Source organism: Heterodontus francisci, chromosome 29 (genome assembly GCF_036365525.1).
Source record: "Heterodontus francisci isolate sHetFra1 chromosome 29, sHetFra1.hap1, whole genome shotgun sequence".
In the NCBI taxonomy this organism is placed as follows: Eukaryota; Metazoa; Chordata; class Chondrichthyes; order Heterodontiformes; family Heterodontidae; genus Heterodontus; species Heterodontus francisci.
Window position 1 is genome coordinate 14,480,464 of NC_090399.1, and position 15,626 is coordinate 14,496,089.

The window sequence follows — 15,626 nt, forward strand, 5'->3', positions numbered from 1 at the left end:
ACACCTCCTCCTTGTGAACCTCAATCCCATCTAGCCTAGTAGCCTGAATCTCAGTATTCTCAACAACATTTTCTTTCTCTACTGTAAATACTGACGCAAAATATTCATTTAACACTTCCCCTATCTCCTCTGATTCCACACACAACTTCCCACTACTATCCTTGATTGGCCCTAATCTAACTCTAGTCATTCTTTTATTCCTGATATACCTATAGAAAGCCTTAGGGTTTTCCCTGATCCTATCCGCCAATGACTTCTCGTGTCCTCTCCTTGCTCTTCTTAGCTCTCCCTTTAGATCCTTCCTGGCTAGCTTGTAGCTCTCAAGCGCCCTAACTGAGCCTTCACGTCTCATCCTAACATAAGCCGCCTTCTTCCTCTTGACAAGCGCTTCAACTTCTTTAGTAAACCATGGCTCCCTCGCTCGACAACTTCCTCCCTGCCTCACAGGTACATACTTATCAAGGACACGCAGTAGCTGCTCCTTGAATAAGCTCCACATTTCGATTGTTCCCATCCCCTGCAGTTTCCTTCCCCATCCTACGCATCCTAAATCTTGCCTAATCGCATCATAATTTCCTTTCCCCCAGCTATAATTCTTGCCCTGCGGTATATACCTGTCCCTGCCCATCGCTAAGGTAAACCTAACCGAATTGTGATCACTATCACCAAAGTGCTCACCTACATCTAAATCTAACACCTGGCCGGGTTCATTTCCCAGTACCAAATCCAATGTGGCATCGCCCCTGGTTGGCCTGTCTACATACTGTGTCAGAAAACCCTCCTGCACACACTGGACAAAAACTGACCCATCTAAAGTACTCGAACTATATTTCCAGTCGATATTTGGAAAGTTAAAGTCCCCCATAACAACTACCCTGTTACTCTCGCCCATGTCGAGAATCATCTTTGCTATCCTTTCCTCTACATCTCTGGAACTATTCGGAGGTCTATAAAAGACTCCCAACAGGGTAACCTCACCTCTCCTGTTTCTAACCTCGGCCCATACTACCTCAGTAGACGAGTCCTCAAACGTCCTTTCTGTCGCTGTAATACTCTCCTTGATTAACAATGCCACACCCCCCCCTCTTTTACCATCTTCTCTGTTCTTACTGAAACATCTAAATCCCGGAATCTGCAACATCCATTCCTGCCCCTGCTCTACCCATGTCTCTGAAATGGCCACTACATCGAGATCCCAGGTACCAACCCATGCTGCAAGCTCACCCACCTTATTCCGGATGCTCCTGGCGTTGAAGTAGACACACTTTAAACCAGGTTCTTGCTTGCCAGTGCCCTCTTGCGTCCTTGTAACCATATCCCTGACCTCACTACTCTCAACATCCTGTACACTGGCACTACAATTTAGGTTCCCATATGTGCTTATTTTTTGGAAACAGTGGGACCCCTGATTTTTTTCCCCCTCCCTCTATGGGTGGGTGACTAACCCAGTGCCTGGGCCCTTGTGTCTGAAAACTAGATAGAAATTAGGAGGGGAGCTGCAGGACTCAGGGTAGGCCAGCAGCAGGAAGACCTGTCAAGGCCTGAAGATCATTGTTATCAAGACCTGACGCTTTTGGAACCGACTTATTAATTTTGCACCATTTTGACTCAAGGACTGTCTCTCCCATGCCTGTAACTTGTTCTCTTTGACTATAAGAGTCAAGAAAACCGTGGTCATGGGACAAGGTGTTGCATCTCCGCCCCTGATCACACTAAATAACACCCCACTGGAAGTGGTTCACAGATTCTGCTACCTTCAGTCCATGGTGACAGACAATCTGTCCCTTGATGCAGAGCTGGATCCATGCATAGGGAAAGCAGCTACCACCTTTAGCCGGCTTATGAAACGTGCATGGAATAACACCAAGCTGATCCTTAGGATCAAGCTGATGGTTTATAAGGCCTCAGCACCTTGCTGCGCCAAATGGACCACAGTGGTTCAAGAAGATGGTTCACCACCACCTTCTCAAGGGCAATTAGGGAAGGGCAACAAATGCTGGCCTTGCCAGCAAAGCCCACATCCCATGAAAGAATTACGAAAAAGTCATATCACCCCTTCACCTTCCACATCCAAGGGACTACCACTCTGTGCAACTGGTCCTCCTACTTTAAGTCTTTTAGCCCCAGTATTAGGGAGAGAGAGAGAGAGAAAGATTGTTTCTGTATCCATGCAAAACTGTTCCATTTTATTGAACTATCAATGCTCATTAACAATGATATTGGAGCATTGAGAGGTTGCAGAATATGACAGGACAGTCACAAACTGGAAATTCCAGCATGTCCTACTATTTTGATTGACTATCAGAGAACAGGAAAGCTTCTTTTTCTGTGACGTGTGATCACCACCCAAAAACAGACTATTTTTGGCAAAACATTGGCTATGTTCATAATTTACATAGAATTACATAGAAATTGCAGCAAAGAACTGGTCCATGCTCGACACAAGCATCTTGCCATCTGACTTCATTTCACTCTATCACCATAACCTTCTATTCCTTTCTCCCTCATGTACTTATCGAGCTTCACCTTAATTGGATCTGAACTATTCACCTCAACCACTCCCTGTGGTAGCAAGTTCTACATTCTCACCACTCTCTTGGGTAAAGAACGTTCTCCTGAGTTCCTTATTGGATTTATTAGTGACTATCTTATATTTTTGTTGTTCCATCACATAAAAATATCATCTCTACATCTACCCTGAGGAAGTAACAAGGAGGATTGATGAGAGAAGTGCAGTGGATGTGGTCTACATGGATTTTAGTAAGGCATTTGACAAGGACCCACGTGGCAGACTGGTCAGTAAAATGAAAGCCCATGGGATACAGGGGAATGTGGCAGGTTGGATCCAAAATTGGCTCAGGGCCAGGAAACAAAGGGTAATAGTCGACGGATTCCAGTGGCGTTCCACAGGGCTCAATGTTGGGTCCCTCGCTGTTTGTGGTATATGTTAATGATTTGGACTTAAATGTGGGAGGCATGATTGGGAAATTTGCTGATGACACAAAAATTGGTGTAGTTGATAGTGAAGAGGATAGCTGTAGACTCCAGGATGACATCAATGGTTTGGTTGAGTGGGCGGGAAAGTGGCAAATGGAATTCAATCCTGAGAAGTGTGAGGTAATGTATTTGGAGAGGGAAAACGAAGCAAGGGAATACACAATAAACGGGAGGATATTGAGAGGGGTAACAGAAGTGAAAGACCTTGGAGTGCATGTTCAGAGATGCCTGAAGGTGGCAGGACAGGGAGATAGAGTGGTGAAAAAGGCGTATGGATTGCTTTCCTTTATTGGCCGAGGTATCGAGTACAAAAGCAGGGATGGAATGCTGGAAGTGTATAAAATGCTGGTTAGGGCACAGCTGGAGTATTGCATACAGTTCTGGTCACCACATTACAGAAAGGACATAATTGCTCTGGAGAGAATACAGAGGAGATTTGCAAGAATGTTACCAGGGCTTGAAAGTTGCAGCTATGAGGAAAGATTGGATCGGCTAGGGTTGTTTTCCTTAGAACAGAGGAGGCTGAGGGGTGACTTAATTGAGGTGTACAAAATTATGAGGGGCCTAGATAGAGTATACAGGAAGGACCTGTTTCCCCTAGCGGAGAGGTCAATTACCAGGGGGCACAGATTTAAGGTGATTGGTAGAAAGATTAGAGGTGACATGAGGAAAAACATTTTCACCCAGAGGGTGGTGGGTGTCTGGAATTCACTGCCAGGAATGGTGGTGGAGGCAGAAACCCTCAACTCATTGAAAAGGTACCTGGACATGCACCTGAAGTGCTGTAACCTGCAAGACTACGGAACATGTGCTGGAAAGTGAGATTAGATTGGGCGGCTAGTCTTTTCAGCCGGCGCAGACACGATGGGCTGAATGGTCTCCTTCTGTGCTGTAATTTTTTTATGGTTCTATGGTTCTAACCCTTTATAATTTTAAAGAAATTTTTGAGGTCATCGATGTTCCCTTTAAAATTTCATTGTTGCGTGCAGCCAGTTGTTTTTCAATGCACAGCCCCTTTAAATATTCTTGCACAGTATTTTAATAACAACAGCAACTTGTATTTATATAACTCCTTTAACGTAATAAAATATCCCAAGGTGCTTTATAGGAGCATTATAAAACAAAGTATGAGCCATAAAATGAGATATTAGGTCAGATGACTAAAACCTTGATCAAAGAGGTAGGTTTTAAGGAGTGTCTTAAAGGAGGAAAGCGAGGTGGAGAGGCAGAGAGGAGTAGGGAGGGAATTCCAGAGCTTGGGGCCAAGGCAATTGAAGGCACGGCCACCAATGGTGGAGCGATTAAAATCAGGGAGGCACAAGAGGCCAGAATTAGTGGAGTGCGGATACCTTAGAGGGTTTTGAAGCTGGAGGAGATTACACAGATAGGGAGGGGTGAGGCCACGGAGGGATTGAAAACAAGGATGAGAATTTTAAAATCAAGACGTTGCTTGAGTGGAAGCCAATGTAGGTCAGCGAGCACAGAGGTGAAAGGGAAATGGGACTTGGTGTGAGTTAAGACATGGGAAGCAGAGTTTTGGATGACTTCAAGTTTAGAGTGGGTAGACCAGCCAGGAGTGCATTGGAATAATCAAGTCCAGAGGTAACAAAAGTATGGATGAGGGTTTCAGTAGCAGATGAGCTGAGACAGGGGTGAAGTTGGGCGATGTTACAGAGGTGGAAATAGGCCATCTTAGTGATGGAGTGAATATAAGGTCGGAAGCTGATCTCAGGGGTCAAATGTGACACCAAGGTTGCGAACAGACTGGCTTAATCTCAGACTGTTGCCAGGGAGAGGAATGGAGTTGGTAGCTAGGGAACGGAGTTTGGAGCAGTGACTGAAAACAATGGCTTCGGTCTTCCCAATATTTAAATGCAGGAAATTTCTGCTGATCCAGTACTGGATGTCAGATAAGCAGTCTGATGAGTTAGCAACAGTGGAGGAGTCGAGAGAAGTGGTGGTGAGGTGGAGCTGAGTGTTATCAGCACGTGAAAACTAACGCCATGCTTTCGGATGATGTCACCAAGGGGCAGCATGTAGATGAGAAATAGGAGGAGGACAAGGATAGATCCTTGGGGAACACCAGAGGTAACAGTGTGGGAGCAGGAAGAGAAGCCATTGCTTCATCAACAAAGGAGGACCAAGGGATTGATTAAGAAGGGGAAAATAGAGTACGAGAGCAAGCTTACAAGGAACATAAAAACTGACTGTAAAAGTTTCTACTGGTATGTGAAGAGAAAAAGATTGGTGAAGACAAATGTAGGTCCCTTACAGTCAGAAACAGGGGAATTTATTATGGGGAACAAAGAAATGGCTGACCAACTAAATGCGTACTTTGGTTCTGTCTTCACAAAGGAGGACACAAATATCAGACCAGAAAAGTTGGGGAACACAGGGCTTAGTGAGAGAGAGGAACTGAAGGAAATCAGTATTAGTAGAGAAATGGTGTTGGGGAAATTGATGGGATTGAAGGCCGATACATCCCCAGGGCCTGATGGTCTGCATCCCAGAGTACTTAAGGAAGGGGCCCTAGAAATAGCGGATGCATTTGTGGTCATCTTCCAAGATTCTATAGACTCTGGAACAGTTCCTACAGATTGGAGAGTAGCAAATGTAACCCCACTATTTAAAAAGGGAGGTAGAGAGAAAGCAAGGAGTTATAGACCAGTCAGCCTGACGTCGGTAGTGGGGAAAATTCTAGAGTCCATTATCAAAGATTTTATAGGAGAGCACTTAGAGAACAGTGGTAGAATCGGGCAGAGTCAGCATGGATTTATGAAAGAGAAATCATGCTTGACAAATCTACCAGAATTCTTCGAGGATGTAGCTAGTAGAGTTGATGAGGGGGAGCCAGTGGATGTGGTTTATTTGGACTTTCAGAAGGCTTTCAACAAAGTCCCACATAAGAGATTAGCATGTAAAATTAAAGCGCATGGGATTGTGGGTTGTGTAATTGCGATAAATAGAAAATTGGTTGGCAGACAGGAAAGAAAGAGTAGGGATATTTCCGAATGGCAGCCAGTGACTAGTGGGGTACCGCAGGGATCGGTGCTAGGACCCCAGCTATTCAAAATATACATGAATGATTTAGATGAGGGAACTAAATGTAATATTTCCAAATTTGCAGATGACACAAAACTGGGTGGGAGGGTGAGTTGTGAGGAGATGCAGAGAGGCTTCAGGGTGATTTGGACAAGTTGAGTGAGTGGGCTAATGCATGGCAGATGCAGTATAATGTGAATAAATGTGAGGTTATCCACTTTGGTAACAAAAGCAGGAAGGCAGATTATTATTTGAACAGCTATATGCTGAGAGAGGGGAATATGCAGCGAGACCTGGGTGTTCTCGTACACCACTTGCTGAAGGTAAGCATGCAGGTGCAACAGGCGGTAAAAAATGCAAATGGTATGTGGGCCTTCATAGCGAGAGGAATCGAGTACAGGAGCAGGGATATCTTGCTGCAATTATACAGGGCCTTGGTGAGGCCACACCTGGAATATTGTGTGCAGTTTTGGTCTCCTTATCTGAGGAAGGATGTTCTTGCTATAGAGGGAGTGCAGTGAAGGTTTACCAGACTGATTCCTGGGATGGCGGGACTGATGTATGAGGAGAGATTGAGTCGGTTAGGATTATATTCGCTGGAGTTCAGAAGAGTGAGGGGGGATCTCACAGAAACCAATAAAATTGTAACAGGACTTGACAGGGTAGATGCAGGAAGGATGTTCCCGATGGTGGGGGAGTCCAGAACCAGGGGTCATAGCCTGAGGATACGGGGTAAACCTTTCAGGACTGAGATGAGGAGAAATCTCTTCACCCAGAGAGTGGTGAGCCTGTGGAATTCTCTACCACAGAAAGCAGTCGAGGACAAAATATTGTATGTTTTCAAGAAGGAGTTAGATATAGCTGTTGGGTCTAAAGGGATCAAAGGGTATGGGGAGAAAGCGGGAACAGGTTACTGAGTTGGATGATCAGCCATGATCATAATGAATGGCGGAGCAGGCTCGAAGGGCCGAATGGCCTACTCCTGCTCCTATTTTCTATGTTTCTATGTAAGTGATTCTGTGGCTACGATTAGATAGGTAAGAATAAGATAGATAATGGAACAAGGCCTGAGCGGTACCTTCTCGGCTGCTGTCTGCCTGTGCCCCCATGCAACTTAGCAGGAATGTAGAAGCTCAGGAATGAATCAGTGTTTCCAAGAGTTGGAATGAAATATGATAGAAATAAAAAGAATGAGTTGAACCAGCAATTATGTGTTTTTTTTGTATATAACTCTATCTCTCTTTCTCTCTGCACATATGTCTCCATGCATCCCTCCTCAGTAAGGAGGATGTCTCTAATAATGATATACTTTCTGGTTCCTAGCATCAGGAGGTGACCTGACAGAGGTCATTAAAATTATGAATGGGTTTGACAGGGGAGATGTGGAATGTTTCCACTTGTGGGAAAATCCAAAGCTAAGGGCCATAAATGCGCCAATAAATCCAATAGGGGAATAAGGAGAAATTTCTTTACCCAGAGAATGGTTAGCATTTGGAACTCATTACCATAGGAAGTGGTTGAGACAAATAGCTTGGATGTTTTCAAAGGGACACTAGATGAGTATATGAGAGAAAAGGGAATAGAAAGAAATGCTGAGATGTGCTTGATGGAATGGGAGATGACACATGGAGTATAAACGCTATCACAGACTAGTTAGGCCTGTTTCTGTGCTGTATATTCCATGTAAGATCGCTTCTCCGCCTTCTCTTTCCTAGAGAAAAGAATTACAAAGTATTTACAGCACAGAGGGTCTGAGCCAGTGTTTATGCTCCACATGCGCTTCGTCCCACTTTACTTCAGACTGTTCAGCCTTTCCTTTAATACTTGGTCAAGAGACTGCTCCTTGTGGGGGACCTAATGCAGTGAGCCTTGGCAAGCACTCCCCTTTCCCCCTAGCACGTGGCGTTCCAGTAAGGATCATCCCTGCCCCCAGCTGAGATTAAAACACTGGGAGGAGTGTGTGTGAAGCGCCGAGAATGTTACATGCCTGTGAGGACCAGACACTTTGGGACGCCAAACATCTTTGCAACGCAAATAGCTCAACCTCAGGTGCCTGTTTAATCGGAAGAGAGAAGTCAGTGCTGGCACCACGGAGGTGATGAGAGCCTCCGGTAAGACAACAACAACTTGCATTTATATAGCGCCTTTAACATAGCAAACAGAAGCAACTATAAGACAAAAATTGACACCGAGCCACAGCACGAGACATTAAGACAGGCCACCAAATGATTGGTCAAACAGGTAGGTTATAAAGGAGCGTCTTAAACGAGAAGGAAGAGGCAGAGAGCTTTAGGGAGGGAATTCCAGAATTTAGGGCCTAGGCAACTGAATTCATTGCTGCCAATGGTGGGGCAAAGGGAGTGGGGATGTCCCAATGACAGTAGACTCCGAGGTCCCCTGTCCCTCGGCTGTAGGTTCAAATTATAAATGTCACTTGCTCACCTTGCTCTGGCTGACAGTGAGCATCCACTTTATTTCTGTAGGCCTCGTGAATTCGCCCATGTCACCACCTCAGATTCTGGCCTACCAAACACACACAGAATTAACTGACTTAGGAGCTAAAATGGAATGTTACGCCTCCAAAACAGGCCATTCAGCCCCACAGCTCCATGCCAGCGTTTACGCTCCACATGAGCCTGCTCTCAGCCGACCATCTCATGCTATCCCCATATCCTTCCATTCCTTCCACCCTCATATAATGTAGGCTGTACGCTCAGTGCGGTACTGAAGGAGTGCTGCACAGTCGGAGGTGTCGTCTTTTGGATGGGACGTTAAACCGAGGCCCTGTCTGCCCGTTCCAGTGGATGTGAAATATCCCGCTGATCCAACTTGAAGAAGAGCAGGGGAGTTCTCCCCGGCGCCCTGGGCAACAGTTATCCCTGAACTAACACCATTAAAACAGATTTTCTGGTCATTATCACGTTGATATTTGCAGGAGCTTGCTGTGCAAATTGGCTGACAACAGCGACTACACTCCAAAAGGTATTGCATTGGCTGTAAAGCACTTTGGGACGTCCTGGGAGGGTCAGCCTCCATTATATGAGGGAGAAAGGAATGGAAGAATATGGTGGTAGAGTGAGGTGAGGTATGCTAGGAGGAGGCTCCTGGGGAACATAAACTCAAGCATGGGCCATGAGCTGAGCAAGGCCCTGTATGTAAATGCAAGTCTTTCTTTTTATCTAGCTTCCCCTGAAATGTATGCATACTACTTGCCTCAACCATTCCCTGGGGTAGAGAGTTCCACATTCTTACCACATCGCCCACAAACACATGCATATGTGGCTTGAGGTGATTTGATTTGCATGTCCCACCTCAGTCACCAATCCTGCATAATTTAACCCACAACTGCATTAGCCTTTAGTGAAAACAGTGGTGGGTTAATGCACAGGCCTACGAGGGGCCTGTACTGTCAAAGACAGGAGGGTGTCTTTAGTAGCGTAAATATGTGGTGCATATAAAGACAATTCACAGCTCTGCTGGGATTCAACCTGAATAATCAACTGTAAATGTGGCCTCTCTCTCTCTCTCTCTCTCTGACAGTGTCCCACAGGGATCTGTATTGGCACCATTGCTCTTTACTATTTTTAGTAATGATCTAGATGCAGGTGTTGGGGCCACGATCTATAAATTTGTACATGAAAGTAATCTCGGTGCAAGTGTCAGGATTGTAGGCAATGCCCGAGGGCTTCAGCCGGATCTTGATGTGTTGGGAATTTGGGCTCATGACTGGCAAACAATGTTTGATTTGGAAAAGTGAAGTGTCAATACATGTCGGCAGGTGAATGCTCAATATTCACACACCCTTCAGGACAAAGCATTAAGGAAGGTGGAGAAAGAAAGATGCGTTTATCTTTAAAGATACATGAGCAATGCCACGGAGCGATAGTTAGAGCAAATAGGATCCTGGGTGCATTCATAGCATAGATGAGGCATCCTAATTTGTCTTTGCACAAGACCTTAGAATCATAGAAAGTTTACGGCATAGAAAGAGGTCATTTGGCCCATCATGTCTGTGCTGGTCGGAAAACGATCCACCCAGCTTAATCCCACTTTCCAGAATTTGGTCCATAGCCCTGCAGATTACAGCACTTGAGGTACATATCCAGACTCCTTTTGAATGAGTTGAGGGTCTTTGCCACAACTACCCTTTCAGGCAGTAAGTTCCAGACCATCACCATCCTCTGGGTGAAATTTTTTTTTGCCTCATCCCTTTAATCTTTCTACCAATCACTTTAAATCTATGACCCCCCGTCACTGAGCTCTCTGCTCAGGTGAACAGACCCTTCACCTCCACTCTATCCAAGCCCCTCAAAGTTTTGTACACTTCAATCAGATCTCCCCTCAGGCTTCTCTGTTCCAAGGGGAACAATCCCAGCCTATCCAATCTTTCCTCATAGCTGCATTTTTCCAGTCCTGGCAACATCCTCGTAAATCTCCTCTGTACCCTCTCCAGTGCAATTACATCCTTTCTGTAATGAGGTGACCAGAACAGCACCCAGTACTCAAGTTGTGGCCTAACCAATGAGTTATACAGTTCCAGCATAACCTCCCTGCTTTTATATTCTATACCTCGGCTAATAAAGGAAACATTGTGGGTGTACCCTTACACACGGACTGCAGCTGTTCGAGAAAGCCCACCATCACCTTCTCAATGAATAATTGCTCTTCACAGCAATGCCCACATCATAAGAATTTTTTTTAATTCTGCACTTACAATGAATGAAAAGGCTCTTAGCCAGGCCTCAGTTGGAATACTGTGTCCAGTTTTGGTCTCTTCATGTTTTTTGTTATTCATTCATGGGATGTGGGCATCGCTGGCTAGGCCAGCATTTATTGCCCATCCCTAATTGCCCTTGAGAAGGTGGTGGTGAGCTGCCTTCTTGAACCGCTGCAGTCCATGTGGGGTAGGTACACCCACCCACAGTGCTGTTAGGAAGGGAGTTCCAGGATTTTGACCCAGTGACAGTGAAGGAACGGCGATATAGTTCCAAGTCAGGATGGTGTGTGACTTGGTGGGGAACCTGCAGGTGGTGGTGTTCCCCTTCATTTGCTGCTGTTGTCCTTCTAGTTGGTAGAAGTCGAGGGTTTGGAAGGTGCTGTCTAAGGAGCCTTGGTGCGTTGCTGCAGTGCATCTTGTAGATGGTACACACTGCTGCCACTGTGTGTCGGTGGGGGAGGGAGTGAATGTTTTGTGATTGGGGTGCCATTCAAGCGGGCTGCTTTGTCCTGGATGGTGTCGAACTTCTCAAGTGTTATTGGAGCTGCACCCATCACACTCCTGACTTGTGCCTTGTAGATGGTGGACTGGGTTTGGGGAGTCAGGAGGTGAGTTATGCGCCGCAGGATTCCTGACCTCTGACCTGCTCTTGTAGCCACGGTATTTATATAGCTACTCCAGTTCAGTTTCTGGCCAATGGTAGCCCCTAGGATGCTGACAATGGGGAATTCAGCAATGGTAATGCCATTGAATGTCAAGGGGAGATGGTTAGATTCTTTCTTGTTGGAAATGGTCATTGCCTGGCACTTGTGTGGTGCAAATGTTACTTGTCACTTATCAGCCCAATCCTAGATATTGTTCAGGTCTTGCTGCATTTCTACACGGACTGCTTCAGTATCTGAGGGGTCACAAATGGTGCTGAACATTGTGCAATCATCAGCGAACATCCCCACTTCTGACCATATGATTGAAGGAAGGTCATTGATGAAGCAGCTAAAGATGGTTGGGCCTAGGACACTATCCTGAGGAACTCCTGCAGTGATGTCCTGGAGCTCAGATGATTGACCTCCAACAACCACAACAATCTTCCTTTGCGCTAGGTATGACTCCAACCAGCGGAGAGTTTTCCCCCTGATTCCCATTGACTCCAGTTTTGCTAGGGCTCCTTGATGCCATACTCGGTCAAATGCTGCCTAGATGTCAACAGCAGTCACTCTCACCTCACCTCCTGAGTTCAGCTCTTTTGTCCATGTTTGAACCAAGGCTGTAATGAGGTCAAGAGCTGAGTGGCCCTGGCGGAACCCAAACTGAGCGTCACTGAGCAGGTTATTGCTAAGCAAGTGCCGCTTGATGGCACTGTTGATGACTTCTTCCATCACTTTACTGATGACTGAGAGTAGGCTGATGGGATGGTAATTGGCCGGGTTGGACTTGTCCTGCTTTTTGTGTACAGGACATACCTGGGCAATTTTCCACATTGCCAGGTAGATGCCAGTGTTGTAGCTGTACTGGAACAGCTTGGCTAGGAGTGTGGCAAGTTCTGGAGCACAGGTCTTTAGTACTATTGCCAGAATATTGTCAGGGCCCATAGCCTTTGCATTATCCAGTGCCTTCAGTCATTTCTTGATATCACGCGGAGTGAATCGAATTGGCTGAAGTCTGGCATCTGTGATGCTGGGGACTTCAGGAGGAGGCCGCGATGGATCATCAACTCGGCACTTCTGGTTGAAGATTGTTGCAAATGCTTCAGCCTTATCTTTCGCACTGATGTGCTGGGCTCCCCCATCATTGAGGATGGGGATATTTGTGGAGCCACCTCCTCCAGTTAGTTGTTTAATTATCCACCACCATTCACGACTGGATGTGGCAGGACTGCAGAGCTTAGATCTGATCTGTTGGTTATGGGATCGCTTAGCTCTGTCTATCACATGCTGCTTACGCAGTTTGGCACACAAGTAGTCCTCTGCTGTAGCTTCACCAGGTTGACACCTCATTTTTATGTATGCCTAGTGCTGCTCCTGGCAGGCTCTCCTGCACGCTTCATTGAACGAGGCTTGATGGTAATGGTAGAATCGGGGATATGCCAGGCCATGAGGTTACAGATTGTGGTTGAGTACAATTCTGCTGCTGCTGATGGCCCACAGCGCCTCATGGATGCCCAGTTTTGCATTGTTAGATCTGTTCGAAATCTATCCCATTTAGCACGGTCGTAGTGCCACACAACACGATGGACGGCATCCTCAATGTGAAGGCGGGACTGCATCTCCACAACGACTGTGCCATGGTCACTCCTACCACTACTGTCATGGATAGATGCATCTGCGGCAGGCAGATTGGTGAGGATGAGGTCAAGTATGTTTTCCCCTCTTGTTGGTTCCCTCACCGCCTGCCACATACCCAGTCTAGCAGATATGTCCTTTAGGATTCGGTCAGCCCGGTCAGTAGTGGTGCTACCGAGCCACTCTTGGTAATGGACATGGAAGTCCCCCACCCAGAGTACATTTTGTGCCCTTGCCACCCTCAGTGCTTCCTCCAAGTGGTGTTCAACATGGAGGAGTACTGAGTCATCAGCTGAGGGAGGGCGGTAGGTGTTAATCAGCAGGAAGTTTCCTTGCCCATGTTTGACCTGATGCCATGCGACTTCATGGGGTCTGGAGTCGATGTTGAAGACTCCCAGGGCAACTTCCTCCAGACTGTATGCAACTGTGCCGCCACCTCTGCCGGTGGGACAGGACATACCCGGGGATGATGACGGCAGTATCTGGGACATTGTCTGTAAGGTATGATTCCGTGAGTATGACTATGTCAGGCTGTTGCTTGACTAGTCTGTGGTACATCTCTCCCAACTTTGGCACAAGCCCCCAGATGTTAGTAAGGAGGACTTTGCAGGGTCAACAGGGCTGGGTTTGCCATTGCCGTTTCCAGTGCCGAGGTCAATGCCGGATGATCCATCTGGTTTCATTCCTTTTTATTGACTTCATAGCGATAGGTGATATTGAGGCTTTGGAAAGGGGGCAGGGGTGGGCCACTTGACTAATTCACAGTTCAAACCATCTCAGTTATCAAGATCAGCTAAAAGAGTTGGGACCCAACACAGACTTCGGGGTAACCTGACTGAGGTTTTTCAGATAATGAAGGGACTAGATTGTGTTCCACTCGACAGTTTGTTCCAAGTAAATATGTTAGGGAGGATCAGGGCCCAGCATTTTCAGTTTGACCAGGCCCAGATTCTGGGTTGGATGTCAGGCGGCACTTCCTTTCCTAACGAATACTGGACCCGGAGTAACAAGCTGCCATCTCGTGTGATGAGTGCTGACTTTCTGAATTCCATCAAGCAAGAGCTGGAGCTGTTTTCGGCTGGGGCAGAGATAACATCTCGCAAAAGGCGGGTAACAGAGTGGAATTATCGGAGTGAGCTCCTGGATTCATTTCAGTCGCCAGGTGGGGTGCTTTCAGAGAGGAATTTCTCAGATTTCCCCCCCCCCCCCCCCCCCCCCACATTGCCCTGGGTTTTTCTTTAGTTTTTCGCATGGTTTTGAGTAGGGTGGGGAGCATAGCTAAGGTGAGACACAAGGTGGGGCAGGCTGGATGGTTTGGAGTCTTTTCCTGACTGTCATTGTCGTATATTCGCTAAAGGAAGGTGACTATAAGCATCAACATTTGGAGATGGTTCACAGCTCCCACTCCCCTGGGATTCAACCTGACTGGGTATGACAGTGGCCTCTTTATTTCTCTCTCAGATGTTGCACCCAGTCTCTTCCCGTACTTGCTCATCTGAATCCGTTTGCCTTTCAATGTTTGTGATCTTCCTCAGACCCCTCGTCTCTCATTCTTTTTCCTCGCTCTTCCTGCCTGTTTCTCTTTCTCTCACACTGCAGAGATTTATAGCATAAGAAACAGGCCATTCTGCCCAACACATCCATGCTGGTGTTTATGCCCCACACCAGACTCCATCCACCATTCTTAATCCCATCCCATCAACCTGAGCACACAAATTTAGGCTGCCACACCCAGTGCAGTACTGAGGGAAGGCTGCACTGCCAGAGGTGCCGCCTTTCAGATGAGATGTTAAACTGAGGTTCTGGTTCATGTGGAAGTAAATGGAAAAGATCCATTAGCATAGTTTTGAAGAAGGGCAGGGGAGTTCTCCCATGTCCTGGACAATATCACTCAATTAACGTCACTAAAACAGATTATCTTGTCGTTAGCTCGTTGAAGTTTGTGGGATCTTGCTGTGTGCAACTTTACTGCTGCATTTCCTACATTACAGCAGTGGCTACACTTCAAAAGGCTTTCTTCTGTGTGCCTATTATTGACTCTCTCTTTCTCTCTGGTAGTCTAGGAACCCATTCGCTATGCTTAGCTGTTATCAGCCTAGGTTCAGTGGTACCCCTCTTGTCTCTGATTTAGAGGTTTGTGGGTTCAAGTCCCACTGGACTTAAATAATCCCTGTGGTACTTTTTTGAAGAAGAGCAGGGCAGTTCTCCCTGGCACCCTGGCCAATGGGGGGAGACTGTGGCATAGTAGTAATGTCATTGGGCAAGTAATCCAGAGGCCCAGACTAATTCCCTGGGGCCACGGGTTCAAATCCCACCACGGCAGCTGGAATCGAAAGCCAGTCTCTGTAATGGTGCCATGAAACCATCATCGATTGTCATAAACACCCATCCGGTTCACTAATGTCCTTTAGGGAAGGAATCTGCCATCCTTACCTGGTCTGGCCTACATGTGACTCCAGACCCACAGCAATGTGGTTGACTCTTACCTGCCCTCTGAAATGGCCTAGCAAGCCAAGGGCAATTAGGGATGGGATTAGGCAAATGCAGGCCTTGCCAGCGACTCCCACATCCCACTAAAGGATAAAATAAAA